The 19,087-nt window shown below is 35.6% G+C and overlaps 1 protein-coding gene and 1 long non-coding RNA gene across 2 annotated transcripts in view; one reads left to right on the top strand and one right to left on the bottom strand.

Annotated features, from left to right (window-relative positions):
* LOC136036308 (uncharacterized) overlaps positions 1-4,266 on the bottom strand; it is an 11,273-nt gene extending 7,007 nt beyond the window's left edge. The window contains exon 1 of the long non-coding RNA XR_010619689.1: positions 3,600-4,266. This is a non-coding gene — a long non-coding RNA (uncharacterized LOC136036308). The remainder of the gene's footprint in view (positions 1-3,599) is intronic.
* LOC136036305 (F-box/LRR-repeat protein 2-like) overlaps positions 1-19,087 on the top strand; it is a 102,128-nt gene that overhangs the window by 31,041 nt on the left and 52,000 nt on the right. The window lies entirely within an intron of this gene.

A 19,087-nucleotide genomic window follows, 5' to 3' on the forward strand; every position in this document is an offset into this window, starting at 1 on the left:
AGGACACAGGGACGCAACTACAACGGGGACGCAGGGGGAGGCACAGGGGATATATAAATGACGACGGGGACACAGGGAATGTTCGATTAGCAATCACCATCAACAAAGCTCAAGGGCAATCATTAGAAAAATGCGGTATAGATCTTAATATGGATTGTTTTCTCGTGGACAATTATATGTTGCATGTTCAAGAGTCGGTAAACCTGATAATCTATTTATATGCACAGACAATGGGACAGCAAAGAATGTTGTATATTCGCAAGTTTTACGTAGTTAAAAACATATATATATATATATATATATATATATATATATATATATATATATATATATATATATATATATATATATACTAGCTGTTGGGGTGGCACTTCGCGCCACCCCAACACCTAGTTGGTGGGGGCGCTTCGCGCCCCCCCCCCAAGCCCCCCCGTGCGCGTAAGTCGTTACGCGCCATATTAGTTACGCGCCATTGTAGTTGTGTCCCTATGTCCCACCTGTGAATATAGATATATATATATATATATATATATATATATATATATATATATATATATCTATATATATAAAAATAAGTTGTCTGTGGATGGATGGATGGATGGATGTGTCAGGTGACGTCACCTGAAAAAACTGGATCAGGTGACGTCAAAACTGAAAAAACTAAAAAAAGGCAAAAACTACAAAAAAAAACTAAAAACTAATAAAAAAAATAAAAAAGCTAAAAAACTAAAAAACTATAAAGGTAAAAAACCAATAAAAAACTAAAAAAAAAACTGAAAAAACTAAAAAAAGGCAAAAACTACAAAAAAAACTAAAAACTAATAAAAAAAGTAAAAAAGCTAAAAAACTAAAAAAACTAAAAAAAGGTAAAAAACTAAAAAAAATAAAAAATAAAAAAAACTAAAAAAAAGGAAAAAACTGAAAAATAAGCTAAAATAAAGGTAAAAACCAATAAAAAACTAAAAAAAAAAAGGAAAAAAACTAATAAATGACGACACTCAAAGAGAAAAAAAAGGCAAAAACTACAAAAAAAACTAAAAACTAATAAAAAAAATAAAAAAGCTAAAAAACTAAAAAAACTAAAAAAGGCAAAAACTACAAAAAAAACTAAAAACTAATAAAAAAGCTAAAAAACTAAAAAAACTAAAAAAAAGGCAAAAACTACAAAAAAACTAAAAACTAATAAAAAAAATAAAAAGCTAAAAAACTAAAAAAACTAAAAAAACTAAAAAAAGGTAAAAAACTAAAAAAACTAAAAACTAAAAAAAAACTAAAAAAGGTAAAAAACTAAAAGAACTAAAAAAGAAAAAAATAAATGACGACACTCAAAGAGAAAGCGACCAGGACAAAAGGAATGTTCGATTAGCAATCAACAAAGCACCGGGACACAGGGAGTATAAATGACGACCCGGGGGAAACAGGGGGATATAAATGACGACCGGGACAAAAAAACTAAAAAGAAAAAAAAACTAAAAACTAATAAAAAAACTAAAAAATCTAAAATCTAAATAAGCTAAAAAAGAAAAAAAAAGGAAAAAAATAAAGGAGAAAAACAAAACTAAAAAACGAATGTATATACAGACCGGGACACCGGGATACAAATGACGACCGGGACCCGGGACACAGGGAATATAAATGACGACCGGGACACAGGGACACAACTCCGGTACACCGGGATACAAATGACGACCGGGACACAGGGAATATAAATGACGACCGGGACACAGGGACACAACTACAACGGGGACACCGGGGGGAAACAGGGGGATATAAATGACGACCGGGACAAAAAAACTAAAAAGAAAAAAAAACTAAAAACTAATAAAAAAACTAAAAAATCTAAAAATCTAAATAAGCTAAAAAAGAAAAAAAAAGGAAAAAAATAAAGGAGAAAAACAAAACTAAAAAACGAATGTATATACAGACCGGGACACCGGGATACAAATGACGACCGGGACCCGGGACACAGGGAATATAAATGACGACCGGGACACAGGGACACAACTACAACGGGGACACCGGGGGAAACAGGGGGATGTAAATGACGACCGGGACACCGGGACAGGGAATGGTCGATTAGCAATCACCATCAACAAAGCTCAAGGGCAATCATTAGAATCATGAGGTATAGATCTGAATACAGATTGTTTTCCCATGGACCATTATATGTTGCATGTTCAAGAGTCGGTAAACCTGACAATCTATTTATATGCAAAGACAATGGGACAGCAAAGAATGTTGTATATTCGCAAGTTTTACGTAGTTAAAACCATATATATATATCTATCTATATTCACAGGTGGGACATAGGGACACAACTACAATGGCGCGTAACTATTATGGCGCGTAACGACTTACGCGCGCGGGGGGGCTTGGGGGGGGCGCGAAGCGCCCCCCACCAACTAGGTGTTGGGGTGGCGCGAAGCGCCACCCCAACAGCTAGTATATATATATATATATATATATATATATATATATATATATATATAGATATTTATATATATATATATATATATATATTATATATATATATATATATATATATATATATATATATATATATATATATATATATTATATATATATGTTTTTAACTACGTAAAACTTGCGAATATACAACATTCTTTGCTGTCCCATTGTCTGTGCATATAAATAGATTGTCAGGTTTACCGACTCTTGAACATGCAACATATAACGGTCAATGGGAAAACAATCCGTATTCAGATCTATACCTCATGATTCTAATGATTGCCCTTGAGCTTTGTTGATGGTGATTGCTAATCGACCATTCCCTGAGTCGCCATCGTCATTTATATATCCCCCTGTGCACCCCGGCGTCCCCTTTGTAGTTATGTCCCTGTGTCCAGGTCGTCATTTATATTCCCTGTGTCCCGGTCGTCATTTGTGTCCCGGTGTCCCAGTCTCTGATTTCTCTTTGAGTGTCCCGGGCGTCATTTATATTCCTTGTGTCCCGGAGTCCCCGGTCGTCATTTATATCCCCCTGTGTCCCCCGGCGTCCCCGTTGTAGTTGTGTCATTTATATTCCCTGTGTCCCGGTCGTCATCCCGGTATACATTCGTTTTTGAATTGGTATATGATGAAATAATTTTTTTATTTTTTCCCTTTTTTCCTTTTAGTTTTTTTTTATTGGTTTTGACCTTTTTTTAGGTTTTTTAGTTTTTTTCTTTTTTCTTTTTAGTTTTTTTTGAAGTTTTTATCTTTTTAGTTTTTTTATTTTTATTTATATTTTTTTAGTTTTCTTTTTCTCCTTTATTTTTCAGTTTTTTTCCTTGTTTTAGTTTTTTTTTTCTTTTTAGTTCTTTTAGTTTTTACCTTTTTTAGTTTTTTTTAGTTTTTTAGATGAAAATTTTTTTAGTTTTATTCCTTTTTTTCTTTTCAGTTTTTTATTGGTTTTTACCTTTTTTTTAGCTTTTTAGTTTTTTTTCGTTTTTTCTTTTTACTTTTTTTTTAGTTTTTATCTTTTTTATTTTTTTTTTTATTTTTATTCTTAATTTTTTTTTATTAGTTTTTAGTTTTTTTTTGTAGTTTTTGCCTTTTTTAGTTTTTTCAGTTTTTTTTTTTAGTTTTTAGATTTTTACCTTTTTTAGCCTAACCAGGATTTGAACCTGGGACCTTCATTCTCCGTTCTGACACCCTCTCTCACCGAGTGACTACTCCAGCATGTTCATTTTGGTGTTTTAAATGGTATATTATTAACCAAATTAATGTGTTTTACAATATACTAAGCATCGTCATAACAAAAATGACGACAACTAATTTCATGACGTCAGTCAACACAGAAATTAAGTTCTGAAATTAAGTCATGAAATTAGTTGCCGTCATTTTTGCTTTGACGGTGACGTCATTCAAGTTATATAAGACATATGTTCACGTAGAAATCTATTAATGTTTAAGTTTACAATGACTGATGAAGATGCTCAAAGAGTCTATGCCAAAAAACTTGCTGCTGATAGAGAAAGTCAGAAAAGAAAGCGTGCCGAGGAACTATCAGCAGCAAGTTTTTTGGCATAGACTCTTTGAGCATCTTCATCAGTCATTGTAAACTTAAACATTAATAGATTTCTACGTGAACATATGTCTTATATAACTTGAATGACGTCACCGTCAAAGCAAAAATGACGACAACTAATTTCATGACGTCAGCCGACACAGAAACATGACGTCACCTGACAACTAATTTCATGACGTCAGCCGACACAGAAACATGACGTCACCTGATCCACAGATCCACAGACAGACAACTTATCTTTATATACATAGATATATATATATATATATATATATATATATATATATATATATATATATATATATATATATATATATATATATATATATATATATTCACAGGTGGGACACAGGGACACAACTACAATGGCGCGTAACTAATATGGCACATAACAACTTATGCGCGCGGGGGGGGGGGGGCTCGTGGGGAAGCGAAGCGCCCCCTCCAACTAGGCGAAGCGCAACCCCAAACAGCTAGTCTTCTATATATATAAAAATAAGTTGTATGTATTTTTGTGTTGAGGGTTTGCATATGACGTCTGAAAAATAAAGAAAAAAAAGAAAACTGAAATGCTGTCAATTGTTTACCAATACATCCTTGATATGTATGCAAAGATTGAATCAGAACGTTTGCTATTTATCCGTCTGAATCAGACCAAGCTCCGCTCTGAACAATACATTCATTTGCGAGATGCAGTTGTAAATGACAGTAATACCACTAACGTTGGAAGATTAACGATTTTATGCTGTCGTCATATGCTGGCAGTCCCCGTCATATGCACGAATATGCTCAAGATGCTATTGCGTATGTTCGTCTCTATGGTCGTCCAGATTTATTTATTACATTTACCTGTAATCAATCTTGGGACGAGATACAGCAGCTATTACTTCAAGGACAATCGGCGGTTCATAGACATGACATTACGGCCCGTGTCTTCCGGCAAAAGTTGAAATCACTGATAAACTACATAGTAAAACTTAAAGTGTTTGGGTCAGTGCGATGCTGGATGTACTTAGTGGAATGGCCAAAACGAGGATTGCAACACGCACATACACTAATGTGGCTACATGATAAAATTACTTCTAATGAAATTGATGATGTGATTTCCGCTGAAATACCTGATGAAAATGTCGATAAGGGCTTATATGGTATTGTGGTAAAAAATATGATACATGGACCTTGCGGTGCACTGAACGAATCAAATACCTATGTAAATACGTCAACAAAGGCAGTGACATGGCAGTTTTTGGCTTGTAGTCCGAAATCAGTGATAACGATGAAATCGTACAATATCAGGCTGGGAGATACATAAGCAGTAATGAAGCAGTTTGGTGAATTCTTTCATTTCCGATACATGAACGAAGTCCAGCTGTTGTTCACTTAGCGGTACATTTACAGAATGGTCAACGTGTTTATTTTTCGGAATCCAACGTGCAACAAAGAGCTCTGAATCCACCGGATACAACGTTAACTGCTTTCTTTTCGTTATGCCAAAATGATTCTTTTGCAAAAAAAACTGCTGTATACTGAACTGCCTTCGTATTACACGTGGAATACTAAAAATAATTCATTTGAACGCCGAAAACAGGGTAAGTCAGTCGAAGGCTAACCTACCATCTTCAAAGATACCACGATAGGAAGACTCTGCGTCATTCACCCCAATCAACATGAATGCTTCTTTCTACGCTTGCTTTTGGTGAATTTACCTGGTCCGACGTCCTTTGAGTATTTGAGAACTGTAAACGGTACTATACATGACACTTACCGTAGTGCATGCCAAGCTCTGAATTTATTGGAGACTGACCAACACTGGGATAACTGCATCAATGACGCGTGCGAAACGTTAACTCCAAGTCAAATTCGTGCATTGTTTAGAATCATATTAACAACTTGCTCTTCTTCAGCTCCTACAGAGTTATGGGAGAAAATTAAATCGAAAATGTCCGAAGATATACTCCATCGAAAACGGCTAGAGACGTCAGATATGACTTTTGATTTTACATCAGAAATTTATAACTACACTTTAGTTATTATTGAAGATTTGTGCTTATGTATGGCAAACAAACCTCTTCAGGATTTGGGAATGCCTTCACCTAATTGTACCGCTGCTGTTTCGACATGTGTAGAATTGGATCGTGAACAAAGTTACAACACGAGTGATCTGTTGTCGTATGTACAAAATAATATTTCTAAGTTAACGTCTGAGCAAAAAGACATTTATGATACGATAACGCATTGTGTCGATAACAACGTTGGAGAAATCTTCTTTTTGGTTGCACCAGGTGGTACTGGTAAAATGTTTCTGATAAAACTGATTCTGGTATCAATTCGATCAAAAGATGATATAGCGTTGGCAATTGCGTCGTCCGGAATAGCCGCAACGTTGCTACCTGGTGGAAAAACTGCTCATTCCGCTTTGAAATTGTTTCTGAATTTGCATTCTACAGAAACTCCCACGTGCAATATTTCCGAATAATCTGGGTTGGGTAAAGTATTGCAGCAATGCAAACTTATTATTTGGGACGAATGTACAATGGCACACAAAAAATCGCTTTAGGCTCTGGAGCAATCATTGCTAGATTTGAGAGGAAATTCGAAACCCTTTGGCAGCACATTAATATTGCTTGCGGGAGATTTCAGGCAAACATTACCTTTAATACCTAGATCAACCCCTGCAGACGAAATGAATGCTTGCCTGAAAAATTCTAATTTATGGGCACACGTAAAGATATTAAAATTAATTACAAATATGCGTGTCCGATTGCAAAACGATGACACTGGTCAAACATTTTCAGATCAATTGCTGGCAATTGGAAACGGAAAGCTCCCAGTAGTGGGAAAGCCAAGAATGTTGTATATTCGCAATTTTTACGTAGTTTGAAACACATATATAAATCTATCTATATTCACAGGTGGGACACAGGGACACAACTACAATGGCGCGTAACGACTTACGCGCGTGGGGGGGCTTGGGGTGGCGCGAAGCGCCCCACCAACTAGGTGTTGGGGTGGCGCGAAGCGCCCCACCAACTAGGTGTTGGGGTGGCGCGAAGCGCCACCCCAACAGCTAGTGTTTAATAAAAACGCTTAGATTCTGACGTAGTTCCAGTAAGCATAGTCTTCAATGGCTCTAGTGGTGCAGCCAGTTGAGGAAGTTTAACTTTTTCTGAGGCGCAACGCATTCCCATTGTTTCACCATTAAATTTCAAGGCCTTGCAATAGGGACAAATATTAGACATAGTCCCGATTTGAACACATCTACTCAAGGTATAATCATCGACTGGGCTGTACCTGAATAACAGGCGATAATTTTCACGTTGCTCTTGTGATTCCTCGGCACGCTTTCTTTCGGCATTATCTCTTTGAGCCTCAAGTCTGTTTTCATGTTGTTCTTGTGATTCCTCGGCACGCTTTCTTAAGGCGTTATCTCTTTGAGCCCTAAGCCTGTTTTCACGTTGCTCTGGTAGTTCCTCGACACGCCTTTTTTTTTCACTTTCTCTTTCAGCATTAAGTCTGTTTTCGCGTTGCTCTGGTAGTACCTGGACACGCCTTCTTTTTTTACTTTCTCTGTCAACTGCAAGTCTGGTTTTGCGTTGCTCTCATGGTTCCTGGACATACCTTTGTTGACGTAAACTGCACATTCCTAATCTGGCCCTTTCTCTTTGAGCCGCAAGCCTGGTTTTGCGTTGCTCCAGTGTTTTGTCCTGGTGTTCAATTTTTGGTAACATTCTATCTTTTGACATAAATTGACACTTGGAAATATTTTCTTTACGTACCTAGTGTGCTAAAGCTCAGCAATTTCTAATAAATCTCAAACTTTTGAGTTTTTGTTTTAAGGTTTTTAAATTACTTTAATCCATTGTCAAAATATATTGAAATATTTGTGCAATTACCAGTTTTTTACATTTTAAACAATTTAATAAAATTGGAAGAGCCTCAATTTTTTTGAATACTTGTTATTCAAAAAAAAGTATTATTGAATACTTGATTAAAATAGAGTGGTAAAGAAAATTAAAAAGAACTGAAACCTCTTTTTTAGTTTTGTTAAATGATTGCCATCGTGCTTAGTTTTTTTCTTTTTTTCCTTTTTATTTTTTAGTTTCTTTTTTAGTTTTTTACCTTTTTTATTTTTTATTTTTTTAGTTTTTCTTTTTTTTGTTTTTTCTTTTTTTAGTTTTTTCTGTTTTTTGTTTTTACTTTAATTTTAATTTTTTTCTTTTTTAGTTTTTTTTTAGCTTTTTTCTTTTTAGTTTTTTAACTTTTTTTATTTATTTTCTTAGTTTTTTATCTTTTTTAGCTTTTTTTCTGTTTAGTTTTTTACCTTTTTTTTATTTTGTCTTCCGGCAAAAGTTGAAATCACTGATAAACTACATAGTAAAACTTGAAGTGTTCGGGTCAGTGCGATGCTGGATGTACTCAGTGGAACGGCAAAAACGAGGATTGCCACACGCACATATACTAATCTGGCTACATTATAAAATTACTTCTAATGAAATTGATGATGTGATTTCCGCTTGATGAAAATGTCGATAAGGGGTTATATGATATTGTTGTAAAAAATATGATACATGGACCTTGCAGTACACTGAACGAAAATTCACCATGCATGGCCAAAGGAAGGTGCACAAAGCAATATCCTCGACTTTTAGTACCCAACACAATTATTGGCAATGATGGTTACCCACAATATAGAAGAAGATCTACTGAAGATGGCGGTAAAACAGCAATAATAAAGAAGCGTAACAGTACCACCATCGAAGTAGATGAAGTAGTAGTGGGTTGTTCTATATTCCCCATTATTATCAAAAACATTTAATGCACAATAAACGTTGAATACTGTAACTCCGTAAAGGCAATCAAATACATTTGTAAATACGTCAACAAAGGCAGTGACATGGCAGTTTTTGGCTTGCAGTCCGAAATCAAAGATATCGACGAAATCGTACAATATCAGGCTGGAAGATACATAAGCAGTAATGAAGCTGTTTGGCGAATTCTTTCTCTTCCGATACATGAACGTAGTCCAGCTGTTGTTCTCTTAGCGGTACATTTACAGAATGGTCAACGTGTTTATTTTTCGGAATCCAACGTGCAACAAGGAGCCCTGAATCCACCGGATACAGAGTTAACTGCTTTCTTTTCGCTATGCAAAAATAATTTTTTTTGCAAAAAAAACTGCTGTATACTGAAGTGCCTTCGTATTACACGTGGAATACTAGAAATAAAGTATTTGAACGTCAAAAACAGGGTAAGTCAGTCGACAGCCAACCTACCATCTTCAAAGATACCACGATAGGAAGACTCTACCCCGTTCACCCCATTCAACATGAATGCTTCTTTCTACGCCTGCTTTTGGTGAATGTACCCGGTCCGACGTCCTTTGAGTATTTGAGAACTGTAAACGGTACTATACATGACACTTACCGTAGTGCATGCCAAGCTCTGAATTTATTGGAGAATGACCAACACTGGGATAACTGCATCAATGACGCGTGCGAAACGTCAACTCCAAGTCAAATTCGTGCATTATTTGGAATCATACTAACAACTTGTTCTCCTTCAGCTCCTACAGAGTTATGGGGAAAATATAAATCGAAAATGTCTGAAGATATACTCCATCGAAAACGGTTAGAGACGTCAGATATGACTTTTGATTTTACATCAGAAATTTATAACTACACTTTAGTTATTATAGAAGATTTGTGCGTATGTATGGCAAACAAACCTCTTCACGATTTGGGAATGCCTTCACCTAATCGTACCGCTGCTGATTCGACATGTGTAGAATTGGATCGTGAACAAAGTTACAGTACGAGTGATCTATTGTCGTATGTACAAAATAACATTTCCAAGTTAACGTCGGAACAAAAAGACATTTATGATACGATAATGCATTGTGTCGATAACAACGTTGGAGAAATTTTCTATTTGGATGCGCCAGGAGGTACTGGTAAAACGTTTGTGATAAAACTGATTCTGGCATCAATTCGATCAAAAAATGATATAGCGTTGGCAATTGCGTCGTTCGGAATAGCCGCAACGTTGCTGCCTGGTGGAAGAACTGCTCAATCCGCTTTGAAATTTCCTCTGAATTTGCATTCTACAGAAACTCCCACGTGCAATATTTCCAAATCATCTGGGATGGGTAAAGTATTGCAGCAATGCAAACTTATTATTTGGGACGAGTGCACAATGGCACAAAAAAATTGCTGGAGGCTTTGGATCAATGTTTGAAAGATTTGCGAGGGAATTAGCACATTAATATTGCTTGCGGGAGATTTCAGGCAAACATTACCTATAATACCTAGATCAACCCCTGCAGACGAAATGAATGCTTGCCTGAAAAATTCTAATTTATGGGCACACGTAAAGACATTAAAATTAACTACAAATATGCGTGTCCGATTGCAAAACGATGACTCTGGTCAAACATTTTCAGATCAATTGCTGGCAATTGGAAACGGAAAGCTCCCAGTGGACTTGATTTCAGGACGTATACAACTACCTGCTGAATTCTGTAATTTAGTGACGTCCAAAAATGAGTTGATTGAAAAAGTATTTCCGAATATTCTAAACAATTGTAAAAATAATAAATGGCTAAGTGAAAGAGCGATTCTTGCACCCAAAAATATAGACGTCCACGAAATCGACAATATTGTTTTGACCAAGATTCGAGACCAGGCAGTCCTTTACAAGTCAGTCGACACAGTTTTGGAACCAAATGAGGCGGTTAATTATCCATCTGAATTTTTAAATTCCGTGGATCTTTCAGGGTTTCCACCACACGTGCTACAACTAAAAATAGGCTTACCAATAATATTGTTACGTAACATAAACCCACCAAAGCTTTGCAATGACACGCGACTTGTCGTAAAAAAAAAAAACAATGGAAAACGTAATAGAGGCCACAAACTTGACAGGGTCTTTTGAGGGTGAGGCTGTTCTTATTCCTCGCATTCCCGTGATTCCAACGGATCTGCCTTTTCAATTTAAAAGATTGCAATTCCCAATTCGATTAGCATTTGCAATCACCATCAACAAAGCTCAAGGTCAATCATTAGAGAAATATGGTATACATCATAATACTGATTGTTTTTCCCATAGACAATTGTACGTTGCATGTTCGAGGGTCGGTAAACCTGACAATCTATTTATATGCAGTGACAATTGGACAGCGAAGAATGTTGTATATTCGCAAGTTTTACGCAGTTAATTTGTATTGTATCTATCTATCTATCTATCTATCTATCTAAAAACGAGTTGTGTGTATGCATGTTTGTTTGTTCGTAAAAAGGGCGTTTGGATATGACGTCATTATAAGTACATAAGGCTTTGTATATGCACAGACAATGGGAAAGCCAAGAATGTTGTATATTCGCAAGTTTTACGTAGTTCAAAACACATATATAAATCTATCTATATTCATAGGTGGTACACAGAGACCCAACTACAATGGCGCGTAAATAATATGGCGCATAACGACTTACGCGCGCGGGGGGGGGGCTTGGTGGGGGCGCGAAGCGCCCCCTCCAACTAGGTTTTGGGTTGGCGCGAAGCGCCACCCCAACAGCTAGTATACATATATATGTTTTTAACTACGTAAAACTTGCGAATATACAACATTCTTCGCTGTCCCATTGTCTGCGCATATAAATAGATTGTCAGGTTTACCGACTCTTGAACATGCAACATATAACTGTCCATGGGAAAAACAATCCGTATTCAGATCTATACCATGATTCTAATGATTGCCCTTGAGCTTTTTTGATGGTGATTGCTAATCGAACATTCCCTGTGACCCTGTCGTTATTTATATATCCCCCTGTGCCCCCCCGGCGTCCCCGTTGTAGTTGTGTCCCTGTGTCCCGGTCGTTCTATGTGTCCCAGTGTCCCAGTCTGTAATTTCTCTTTAAATGTCCCGGTCGTAAATTTATATTCCCTCTGTCCCGGTCGTCATTTGTGTCCCGGTCTGTATATACATTCGTTTTTGAATTGGTATATGATGAAATAAGTTTTTAGTTTTTTTCCTTTTTTTCTTTTTAGTTGTTTTTGGTTTTTACCTTTTTTTTTAGCTTTTTTAGTTTTTTTTTCTTTTTTCTTTTGAGTTAGACAGACAGACAGACAGACAACTTATTTTATATATGTATTCCCTTTGTCCCGGTGTCCCGGGCGTCATTTGTGTCCCTGTGTCCCGGTCTGTATATACATTCGTTTTTGAATTGGTATATGATTGAAATAAATCTTTAGTTTTTTTTTCTTTTTTCTTTTTAGTTTTTTTTTTTGTAGTTTTTACCTTTTTTTTAGTTTTTTTTCATTTATATTTTTTAGTTTTCTTTTTCTCCTTTATTTTTCAGTCTTTTTCCTTTTTTTAGTTTGTTTTTCTTTTTAGTTTTTATTTATCTTAGTTTTTTACCTTTTTTAATTTTTTTTTTAGTTTTTTAGTTTTTTTAGTTTTTTTGTTAGTTTTTAGTTTTTTTGTAGTTTTTACCTTTTTTTAAGCCAAGGTTCGAACCTGGAACCACTTGAACCTAGAACCTGGAACATACAGCCTTAACAACTCAGCTGCATCGGCTTGAATACGTTCGTTTTTGAATTGGTATATGATGAAATAATTCAGACGTCATATGCGGACAAACACGACGTCACTCGACAGACAGACAGACAGACGGACAACTTATTTTTATATATATATATATAAATATAGATTTTTAACCACGTAAAACTTGCGAATATCCAACATTCTTTGCTGTCACATTGTCTGTCCATATAAATAGACTGTCAGGTTTTCATTTATATTCCCTCTGTCCCGGTCGTCATTTGTGTCCTCGAGTGTTTTTTCTTTTTATTTTTATTTTTTTTTTGGTTTTTTACCTTTTTTCTTTTTTCAGTTTTCTTTTTCTTCTTTATTTTTCAACGTCACTATGAAATACATATCGCCGAACCTTTGGTTTTTTTTTAACTAAAATCTGGTAGGCATTGATGACCTTATACAAGTCAAAATCCCGAACCCAATCATCATCGCTATCATTTTCAGTTTTGATATGTTTTGACTCTCACTGTCCAGGTAGATTTTCATCTAACTGCGTGGTTTTGCGTTCTTTAGCCGCAAGCCTGTTTTCTTGCTGTTCTTGTGATTCCTCGGCACGCTTTCTTTTCTTACTTTCTCTATCAGCCGCAAGTTTTTCGGCATAGACTCTTTGAGCAGCTTCCTGGGCTGTTGCCATTGTAGGTTGTTCTCTCATTTTACAATTAAACATTTTTCCGTCCACGATCTTCTTACAATTAAAAATTTGTCTTTGAACGATTTTCTTAAATACTTTTAATGACGTCATCGTCATAACAAACATGACGACAACTAACTTCATGACGACATGACGTCACTCGACAGATAGACAGACAGACAGACTACTTATTTTTATATATATAGATAGATATATAGATAGATAGAAGATATATTATATTTTCTCTATCACTCTATATTAATCATATATTCGATAATACAATCCATCTAAGTAGTTACCGTAGCAAAGTGGCTTTGATGCTCTCTTTCAAATTCGAAGGATTCGAGTTCAAGTCAGTTTGGTGTAACCAGCTCGGTAACCAGTCGTTTTCTAAAATAAGAAGCAATGCAGAACATTTTTACAGACAATACAATTTAGTTTCTCTTTTGTATTTCGGGTAGATTCTTACGACTATCCCTTCAATGGCACCAAAATGTGAAAAACACCATGCTACAAACCGATGAAGCGCTACTGCCTTCCGCCCTAAACCTTCTAAAGTCCATTAGGTCTGCTTATCTTATCGAAAATAGAGTGTATTTTGTCAAAAATTTACCAGCATAAAAATAAAAGTAGAATCACCATAATAATAAAGATGAATGGAAAAAAATATATTGAAGATAAACCCATGGGTAAAATCTCAATTTCTTTCGATGTGTGCAACTCAAAATTTTGCTTAGCAATATTTCAACGTCATAATCACAAAAGAAAAAATTTTAAGTCCAGCAAGGATAAAAAAAAATAGCACAGTTACTAAATCATAAAGACTGTTTTATGATAAAAAGGGAAAGAAAAGAAAATAGATGAACAAAACGCAATAGATACTTTTTCTGCCAAGTAAACACTAACAGCACCCTTTCTGATTGCAGATATAGTTTTTTTTTTCTTCTTTTAAGAGGAGGGGGTATGGATAAAATCCAAAGATTTATTGTAGAGGCTCAAGGTAATGCGGATAAAAAAGATCAATTTTTAAAACAGAAAACTCATTTTTCCACAGAACGCTAGGGGAAAATATTCTTGGGTGATGGGAAAGTCTTTTTTAGGTCTTGTGTCCAGTGACTTGATAAAAATATTATGAAATAGTGCCGAAAGAAAATATTTTGTGCTAAAATAAAAGGAAAGCAAGATTATGAAATGAAAGCAGAGAGCGGTAATAAGACTTAACACGTATGGGTCCATCTGTATATTAGGGGGTAGGGGCAAAACCTGACGTTTAGAAAATAATAGACTCAGGTAACGTAGCTACTTAGACATAGGAACGTTTCTGTCTCCTCGGTCAGTCTTAGAAGGTCATGATGAAATAGGCAAATAAATGATGACCTTTTTTATGGTTATTGTTTTGATTCCGGCTTAAATTATAGTCAATTAGATCAAATAAAGGAGACAAAGGTTTTTTCATATTTGTAGGTTAAGCAACAAATGGGGGACAATGCCAGGATACCAAAATGGACATGCATATTCATTATGCGGGCGGACAAAGGAAGTATAGATCCGTAAAGAATGGGATGGGGAACGTTACATTTATTCAAGAGCTTTAGGAGAGACATGGAAGCATTAGCTTTATGGAAAATATCCTTAACCTGGATATCCCACTTTAAATCAGAGGAAATTGTAACCCCAAGTAATTTAAAGGAAGACATGGAAATACCTCGGGGATAGGGGTGAGGTCTTATGGAAATATATAGCCATTATCATAAATTAGAGGGGTTTACTCACATGTCCAAGACCGCAGCGTCATCTGCAATATCATTGAGGATACTTATAGGGCTGATTACTAAGTTTCGGTAGCAACCGTTAGGTCATCCATAAATTTCCATCTGTAGGGAAATTTCTTAGCAAGGTTATTTATCATAACAAAAAAAGGAGGGGACCTGCTATTGGTTTCATTTTCGCCTGCTTCGTGCCCTCTGAGTGCAAGTCCAGTTCCACACCATGCCCACACAATTTTTGGTAAGTAATGTTAATTAATTGTTCTCAGTCTGGCCACAGGGATTCCGCCGGGATGATTTCTAACCTTAAAGTTCTTAAGAAAAGCCCCCTAGATTTATTGGAATTATTAGATAGTTCAGAAGGAAGTCAATTCCTAAGAACAACTGCTCAAAAACAAGAGCTATTGAACTGACATTAAAAGTAGCTCTAAAGCATGGTAGAACTCTGGTATAGAGAGGAGTGGGCAGCCCCTCTCGTATACTGAATAATTTCTGTTATTTCAAGTTTTTGATATTGCTCATTACTTTCAGGTAAAAAACTGGTTTTTTCCTCATTTAAAAGCTGTAAAACCTAGTGTTGTAAAATTACCATAAAATAAAAGCTTGGTCAGTAAAATTGATAAAATAAGGCACTCCCTAGGAAATATAGGTTAAAATTAGGTATTTTAGAGTTGCACTGTAACTGCAAGATTTTTTAATGAAATTTTTCCCTTTATCTGGAGTTTCATCAATCCAATTAATAGTCTTGTGTATCCCTTTGGTAGTATTGTGCCTAGAATAATACCTCAACACTTGAGCAGTCCCTGCTTTTGGACGTCCAAAAAAGATTCAAATTTATCATTATTTGAGAGTAAAATCATATTTACAATTTGTTTTTACATTTAAACCTAAGAAATATTACCATAACAACCTCGCATATTTAAATAGCTGCATTCAGCCTCATTTCTCATATCAAATACATTTTATTTTTCATGTATTTATAAAAGCACCAAATGCAAGTAGAAAAGCGGTTTGTAACACTTAGATGATTTTAATTACCTAAGCACTGGATTATACTAGCTTAACACTCAGTCACTTTCACGGTCATTAGGACAGTCTTCAACAGGATCCGCTGTCAGATCTAGCTCCTCTCCTTCAGACTCAGATCCTGATTCAGGTAACAGTGCCTGTTCTGAAGCCCCCCTCTCCCGAAACGAAAGTTCTGGATACGGCCCTGATGACTATATATCAATTGATACCTCCCCGACCCGCTCGTCTCTCCCTTGAACCTATTCTGTATTTATCTGAAGATTCTTTCAAAACAACTGCTGAAACACAAGGGCCATTAAACTAGAGTTCTCCACGGGGTGTTTTCCGGGGAAGGTAAATGCCAGCTCCTGGGGGAACGACGGCATGAACACAAAATTTCTCGGGAATGTGAAATTTAGAATAAAAATGGGAATATTGATTCTGCTTTGGCCCTCCACATTGTTGAAGATCCAGATCATTTAGTTCTTTTTGACGAGACAACTTTGATATCTGAAGCAAATGGCTTTCCCCATTCTTTTAGGAAGGCAATTGAAATTAAAAAATTCTTAAACAGAGACCTTGCTCTTATAGAGATACTGGAGATATTCCTATAAACCCGGTTTATAATAACTTAAAGGATTAAGGTAGTATTTTCCTTCAGTTTAAATTAAGATCATCTGACCACACTTTTAATGAAACTAGGTCAGTAGACAAGCTCAGTCAATCACTAAGCAGATAATCCTTGCCCAATCTAGTTGGTGAATTATTTTTTCATTTATTCTGGCTTAGTTTGTTTGATACAGTCTTTCTTTTACTCTGTTAACAGTTACTTCAGAAGGTTAGTTTTCCTTCTTTTTTTGAGCACTGAAGACAGCTTGGGGGAAGCTGGCGAAATATCTGCTTTTTTAATCTTTGCTTATTTTCTGTCCACTGTCTGACATTACTCTCGTTTATCTCGATAATTTTATTTTTTTGTCATATTCCAATCCTGCTTGTAGCCCTTTCTGTCTTTAACTCCTCACAGAACTAGTAAAGCTTCATTTCAGGTAGTATTTCACCATTTTAAAATTATAATTACTTGTACTATAATACACTTTATTGTTCTGATAACAGAAGTCAGACACACATCCTTTTAAACTGGATAATATAGCTATACATAAAACAAAATCATGTCCAAACCTGCTTCTGCCTGCCTCTTTGCACTTTTGTGCTGTGAAAATTTCAAGTCATCGCAAAATATGTCTGTAAAATATGCAAGATAACGGTAAAATAGGTAAAATACCAATTTTTTTTTTTGGGGGGGGGGTCAGAAAACTTACGATAAAACACGTAAAATGCCCGATTTTACCATGCAGTTACAACACTATTAAACCACTCATGCATTTGTTTGAAACCAGTGTGTCCTTGTGAAAAAAATTTCCTGACTCAATCCATTAATTGTTTTTTGGCAAGCTCATTAGTGGTTGTGGTTCAAAGCTTATTTAATATTGCTTTCTTGGTAATTATTTTATAACGACATTGTTTGAACCCAGCCACTGGGTCATTTGGCTCGACATTTGGTCAAAGACAACATTCTAGTGTTGCTTGTAGGGAAGAGCCTTAAGGTTTTAAGAGCCAAAAGTAATTGGAAGGTGATCAGCCCTCCTCCTACACCCTTGTGTGCTAATTGATTTACCTTTTACTTGTTTCCAATACATTTATGGTAAAGGAATTAGTCTTCAAAGAAGTGCTTAAACAAGAATTGTACAATATGATGTAATATAATGATGTAATTTTACAATTGTTAGTAAAGTGCATAGGCTATTTGGCTATAACTTGGTGATGGACTTAGACTAAAATTGTTTAGCCATCTAATGCTTACTTACTTGTACTTGTTGTACGTTCAAGCCGCAACCAGGCTTATTGTGGTGCCCAGCAGATGACTACATCTCTTCTTCCAGAAGTTTTGCTGGAGGATGGCAGGCTCTATGATCTCCGGCCACTATCAATCCCAACAATGGCTTTGTTTTCTGAACACTCCATTTGGCTCCAGATCAAACTTCGCTGTTGCCAGCCATATCTTCTTTTGGCCTCCAGTTCTCTTCTTCCATGCCGATAGTGATAGACCTTTGAGGCATCTTTTGCTTATTTGGCCATCTGATTTGCACATTGTATGGCCAAACCATCCCAGTCTCCTTTGCTTGACTATAACGAAGACAATTGGGGGATCCCCACATCTTCTTCTGTCTTCGCTGTTCGAGATTCTTTCTGAGAGGTGGATGCCCAGAATAATTTGAGGTTGAAGGTATTCAAGGTCGACACTTTGGCTGATTTCAGTGACCATGTCTCTGATTGATGATATTAGTTTTTTCCAATACATTGGAAAAAACTAATAAGTGTCATGTTTTGAAGGAAAGTACCATAGTTTTAGTTTGTAGATTATGAAAGTTTAAAAATAATAACATGAATTGTGTTTGGTCTTATTCTATGCTGCAAAGTAATAAAGCATTAGGTTTTTTTACATGGTGCATCTAAAAGCTATCAATGTTGATTGGGTGTCAGGAAATAAAGGATAATGTAGGCTAAAACTCTATTCTTGCTGTTATTTTGTAAAGCAGTTGGGCTATACGACTGTTACATTTATAGTTTTGTTGCTTTATTTTTCTATCAGTTTGTAACTTGACAGGCTTACTTTGTTATGTATTTAAGATAAATAAATAAGATAATATTGTATTTAGAGATCTGTACGGAGCATGAAATTTTTTTCTGAATATATAAATATCGTTGATGCATGTGATTTTGAGGAGTTGACAGCTATGATATTTAATGGATGGAGACGAAATAAAATCAAATTTTGCTCCTGCAACGCTTTTTTCAGCAAAACTGACTATAGATTGCAGCAACACTTCATGTTGAAATAGAAATGTAAATCTAGTTTCTGGTCTTTTTAGGCTTGACTTTATTGTATGGTATCCGTTTGTTTTGTGTTTTGTTTATTCAATCATAATTGCAGTAGTAGCTACAATCTAGTAAAGTGCGAATCAGAGCTCATAGGGATCAAAAGTTTCATGGTAATAATTAAA

The sequence above is a fragment of the Artemia franciscana genome, chromosome 15 (assembly GCF_032884065.1).
Source record: "Artemia franciscana chromosome 15, ASM3288406v1, whole genome shotgun sequence".
In the NCBI taxonomy this organism is placed as follows: domain Eukaryota; kingdom Metazoa; phylum Arthropoda; class Branchiopoda; order Anostraca; family Artemiidae; genus Artemia; species Artemia franciscana.